The following is a 6,483-nucleotide window of genomic DNA, read 5'->3' on the forward strand; positions in this document are numbered from 1 at the left end:
GCCTGGAAGTGAAATGGGTAGGCCATATGGTAGGTGTGTATGTGTAAATCTTTAAATTACCAAACTATTTCCCAAAGTGTTTGTACCATTTTATTCTTACCAGAAGGGTATGAAAGTTACTCCATGTCACTGTCAACACTTGATATGGCGATTTGTTTTTATCTTGGCCATTTTAATAGGTATAGTGATATCTCAAGGTCGTTTTATTTTTCATTGCTTTAAGACTAATAGTGCCAAGCATCTTTTTCTGTACTTATTACCAGATATATCTATTCTTTGATGAATTATTTTTAAAACTGTTATATTTTTAATTGGGTAGTTTGTTTTCTTATTGAGTTTTGATAGGGTGTTATACATTATGGATAAGATCCTTTATCATATACATGACTTGAAATTATTTTCTGGATGTCAATATCATGTCTTTTCATTCTTTTGACAATACTTTTTAAAGAGGAGAACTTAATAACTTTGATGAAATCCAGTTTATCCGTTTTTTCTTTTATTCTATTGTACCTAAGAAATACTTGCATAACATAAGACCACAAAGATTTTCTTCCATATTTTCTCCTAGAAATGTTATACTTTTACGTTTTACATATAATGATGTGATGTAAAAGGTTTGTGATGTATTTTAAATTAATTGTGGGATATGGTGTGAGGTGTGGATGAAAGGTGTTTTTTTTTTTTTTTTTTGCATGTGTGCATCTAGTTTTTCTCTACCTTTGTTGAAAAAATTAGCCTTCTTCCATTCAGTTATTTTTGCAACTTTGTTGAAAATCTATTCACCATATGTGTGGGTCTATTTCTAGTCTTTATGTTCTGTTCCATTTATCTACTTGTTTATTTTGATGGCCATATCACATTGTCTTGATTAATGTAGCTTTATAGTGAATCATGAAATCAGATGGCATAAGTCATCCAACTGTGTTCTCTTTCAGTGTTGTTTTGACTGTTCTAGGTCCTCTGCATTTTGTTGTAAATTTCAGAATTAGATTGTCAATTTCAGTAAAGAAAACACATGTTGAGATTTTGACTGGCAATGCTTTGATTCTATAAATGAATTTGAGGATCATTGATATTTTAAACCATGGATACCACCCAATCAATAAACATGGACTCTTATCTACATTTATTTAGATCTTCTTTAACTTCTTTCAACAGTGCTTCGTAGTTTTCAGTGTACTTTGTCTTGTACATCATTTGTCAGATATAGACACCCAAAGTGTCTGTTTTTGAAACTATTGTAAATGCTAATTTTAATTTCAGTTTTTAATTGTTTGTTGCTACTATATAGAAATACAATTAATTTTTGTACATTGATTTTGTATGCTTCAATCTTGCTAAACTAAATTATTATTCATAATAGATTTTTTGTAGATTACATTTCATTTTCCTAGGATGATTAGTTATTTATGACTAAAGTCAATTTTCGGTCTTCCTTTCAAGTCTGGGTGCCATTTCTTTATTTCTTTTTCTTTCCTCATTACATGGGCTACCACCACCACCAGTACAATGTTGAAAAGAAGAGCTGAGAGCAGACAGCCTTTTCTTGCTCTTGGTCTTAGTAAGAAAGCATTAAGTCTTCTGTGACTAAGTATGATGTTAACTATAGATTTTTGGAAGATATACTTTATTAGATTGAGAAAATTCCCCTCTATTTTTAGTTTGTTAAGAGGTATTTATCAGGATGAATTTTGGAGTTTTTCGTGTGCTTGTTCTCCATTTATAGAGATATCAGCTTTTTTCTTTTGTAATCCATTGATACAGTGACTTGTTTAAATATATATATTTTTTTAATGCAGAATTGGCCTTGAATTCCTGGTAAACTGCAGTGGATTGTGATGTATTATCATTTTCATTTTTCATAGATTTGATTAGCTACAATCTTGTTAAGAATTTTGCATGTATTTAATGAGATATTTTTCTGCAGTTTTCCTTCATTATAATGTCTTTATCTGATTTTGGAATCTGTGTAATTCTGGCCTCATAGAGTGAATTGGGAAGTAAGTGCTCCTTTTCAATTTTCTGGAATATTATGATAAGATTTACCCATTAAAGCAATCTAGGCCTAGAATTTTCTCTGTGGAAAGGTTTTTAAGTACCTGTTCAATCACTTTAATCTATATAGGACTATCAGATAACCTATTTCTTACTGAGGAAATTTGACATTTTCCATCTTGTGAAAAATTATCTAATGTGTCCGAGTCATTAAATTTATTGACATAGACTTATTCATAATTTATCTTATTAAACTTTTGATATTTTTAAACTCTGTAAAGATAATCTCTTCTCTCTTTTCTGATACTGGTAATACATCTTTACTTCTTCCATATCATTCTGGCTACAGGTTCATGTATTTCATTATCTGAATGAACAGCTTTGGGTTTTATTTTTATTATTTTTATTTCATTATGTTTTCCTAAGATAATTATTATTTTCAAGAGGTGTTTATTGTTGAGATGCCTGGGTGGCTCAGGTCATGATCTCAGGGTCCTGGGATTGAATCCCACATTGAGCCCCACATTGAACCCTGCGTCAGGCTCCCTGCCTGCTTCTCCCACTCCCCCTGCTTATGTTCCTTCTCCCACTGTGTCTCTGTTAAATAAATAAAATCTTGAAAAAAAAAAGAAAGAGGTGTTTATTGCTAAAGAATTTTCCCTACATAATGTTTTAGCTGCATCCCACAAATTTTGATATTATATTTTTATTAATCCCAAAATAATTTCTACCCACACTTTTGATTTATTTTTTGATTTCTTTGTTATCTACTTGAATGTTATTAGTTTCCTAATATTTGGAGATATTTTCCTGTTAATGAAAGCAAATATAATTCCATTGTGGTCAGAGAACATACCTGGTTTAACTTAAATCCATTTAAATTTAACTTAAATATTTAATTTAAATTGAATTTGATTTACAATACAGAATATAGTCTGACTTTGTGAGAGTTCTTTGTGCATTTGGAATGAAAATGTATTTGGAAAGAAAATGCAGGATGGAATGTTTCATGATAATTAGTGATAATTGGGTGATAGAGTTAAGTTTTATCTCTCCTTATTTAGTTATCTTAAAGTATTTATTCTGACTGATTTTATATCTACTTATTCTATCAGTTATTAAGGGAGGAGTAATAAAATTTACAATTACAACCGTGTATTGAATTTTGCATCATGTATGTTATTTGGTGCTGATTTTTCAGAATTTGATGTCTTCTTGATGACTTTGAATTTTTATTATGATGAAGTGAGCTTCTTTACCTCTAGAAATGTTCCTTGCTCTGAAATATGTTTAGGTTAGCATTAATTTTAGCACTCCATATGTATTTTAATTAATGTTAGCATGGTATATAAATTTTTATCTTCTGAACTTTAATCCATTTGTCTGTTTGTATTTGAAGCGGTTTTTGTGTAAGTAACATGTAGCTAGGTCCTGCTTTTTTTAACCAATCTGATCATCCCTGACTTTTAATTAGGGGATTTAGACCACTTATATTTCACATGGTTATTGACATTATTGGGTTTAAATCTATCCGTTCTTGACATTTGTCTTTTTTTTTTTAATAAATATATTTAATCTAATTTTTTGTTGTTGTTTGTTTCCTGGTCCTCTCTTTTGGATAGGACTCCATTTTTGTCACCTTTCTGCTTATTGGTTATAACTCTTTGTTGTATTACTGTAGTGCTTACTTTAGGGTTTATAGTGTACAACTTTAATTTATCACAGTCTACCTTTTACTGTTATTATAGTACCTCATGCTGAGCATAAGAATCCTAAAACAGCATACTTCAGCTTCTCCCTGCTGGCCTTTGTGCTACTGGTGTCATACATTTTTAATATTCATATGTTATATATATTAAGTTATCATATTCTCTTTGCTTTACAGAGTTGAATATCTTATAAAATAATTTAAATCATAATAAAAATTCTTTATGTTTACCCATGAAGTTACTATTTTGAGGGATCACCCCCATTCCTTGTATAAATTCAGTTTTAATTTAGTATCATTTTCCTTTTGCCTGAGGACTTTCTGTAACATTTGCAGCATGAATCTAACGGTGACACGGTATTTCAGCTATTTTTTTTTAATGTCTGAAAAATATTTTATCTTCACATTTGAAAAATTTTCCTTGATTGAAAAATCTTTCCTAGATTGAAAGATTTCTCTTCAATACTTGCATCATTGATTTACTGTTTTCTGTCAGTGAAAAATCGGTAGATATCCTTATCATTGTTTCTTTCTATGTATTGCACTTTTTTTTTTTTTTTAGCCCTCTGGCTTTTAAGATTTTCTCCTCATCACATGTCTTAAGCAACTTAATTAGCATGTGCTCTATTTACTTCGTATTTTTTGTACTGGACGTTATGAGATTTTTGGATCTCTTCCCTGATAATTTTTATTACATTTAGAAAAATTTTGGCCTTTATTTTTTTCAAATATGTCTTCCCCATTCTCCCACCTTCAGGGACTCTAATTACATGCAAATTAAGCCACTTGAAGACTTCTTAAATCTCATTGATGTTCTGCTTATCTTTTTATATTTTTACTGGGCTTTATTTTGAATATTTTCCTTTTCCATATCTTCAAATTTACTTACTTTTCTTCTGTATCCTTTAATTTGCTGTTAATTACATTCAGTGTGTTTTTTCAATTTCAGACATTATAGTTTTTATCTCTAGGTATTGATGTGGAGTCTTTTATTTATTTATTTTTATTTTTTTAACCACTAAAGGATTTTATTTTTCAAACATGATCCATTCTTAAGTATAATCTAGAGCTTAAAAACAAGAATGTGTTGAGTTAACATAACTATAAATGTTGAATATATCTGAAGTAATAGGAGACATACTGAATGTACTATAAATTCCTGATATGGAGTCTTTTAAAAAACATCTTCCAAGACTGAAGAAAATGAGCCACAGACTAGGAGAAAATATCTGCAAAACACATATCTGATTAAGTACTGGTATCCAAAATATGCAAAGAACTATTAAAATTCAAAAATGAGAAAACAAACAACCCAATTAAAAAATAGGCAAACCTGAAAATTTCTCAAACTTGATAGTAGGCATTAATATAGGATTCAAGAAGCTGAATGAACCACAAATAGAAAAAATTCAAAGAAATCCACACCAAGATGGATCATGAATAAACTTCTTAGAACTAACAACAGCGGAAAAAAAATCCTCAAAGCAGCCAAAGAAAACTGGCATACTCCTATAGAGGAACACTAATTCTAATGACATTGGATTTCTCATCTGAATCTGTGAAGGCCAAAGGAAGTAGCACATTTTTCAAGGATTAAAAACACAAACAAAAAAAGCTCCTGCTTTTAGTTCTATACCTGTTATAAAGGAAATGATAATAGAAGGAATCTTGACACATCTGCCAGGAAGAAAAATGGAAAGAGCAGAAATATGGATAGACACAACAGAAATTCTTTTTTCTCCTAAGTTAGTCCAGGGCATTGTGAGATATGCCCTGATTTGAGAATCTGGTTCCCTTAATACTAATTGTGCTGTGAAAGAGTGAGACATAGGATTGTCCCCAAAGAGATCACTGAGGTCAAAATCAGAAACTTCACATTCTACATTCTCTCAGAATGTCCTACAGAGAGGTCCCTCAATTTTTATTGTTCAGAGAACTTGTCGGTAAATATTGCTCAGATACCAATGTTCATTTCCCATTTTCAGTTATGAATCAACAGGAGGTGGATGCATATCCCATAATGGTAAAGTAAGAAGTATCACAAGAGTAAGTGTACATAGGAAGACAACCAGTTTTAGTTTGCCTGAGATTGTACCACTTTGCCCTCTAAGGCAATTACCAATTGTACTCCTTTGTACTCTCAAAAGCATCCCATCATTAACATCCAGTCTGAATATTAAACCTATGTTATTGTCGCATACAGACATTGCAAAAAATCAAACATTACCAGAAGGCTGGGCAGTTAATGAGTGATATGAATCCAGTGAATAATGGTAACTGGAAACTGAGAAGACCCTATTGTCAGCTAGCCAGTTGCCTGCAGCAGATGGTCATGAAAGTTCAGACCCAGTAATATATTATGATTTTTCAAAAGAAATGAGTCACCTGCCCTTATATGAGAATTTTTTTTTTTTTTTATAAAAAGACAAGTCTAAACAAAACTCATACCCGTGGTAAAACAGAAGTCTGGAACCTTAAAGTGTGCTAAGAAGTTGAGCAATGTGGGTGCCTGAGTGGCTCAGTGGGTTAAAGCCTCTGCCTTTGGCTCAGGTCATAATCTCAAGGTCCTGGGATCCAGCCCCGTATCCAGCTCTGTTCAGGAGGGAGCCTGTTTCCCTTCCCCTCTCTCTGCCTGCCTCTCCGCCTACTTGTAATCTCTGTCTGTCAAATAAATAAATAAAACCTTTAAAAAACAGGGGAGGAGTCAAGATGGCGGAGAAGTAGCAGGCTGAGACTACTTCAGCTAGCCGGAGATCAGCTAGATAGCTTATCTAAAG

Source organism: Mustela nigripes, chromosome 9 (assembly GCF_022355385.1).
Source record: "Mustela nigripes isolate SB6536 chromosome 9, MUSNIG.SB6536, whole genome shotgun sequence".
In the NCBI taxonomy this organism is placed as follows: Eukaryota; Metazoa; Chordata; class Mammalia; order Carnivora; family Mustelidae; genus Mustela; species Mustela nigripes.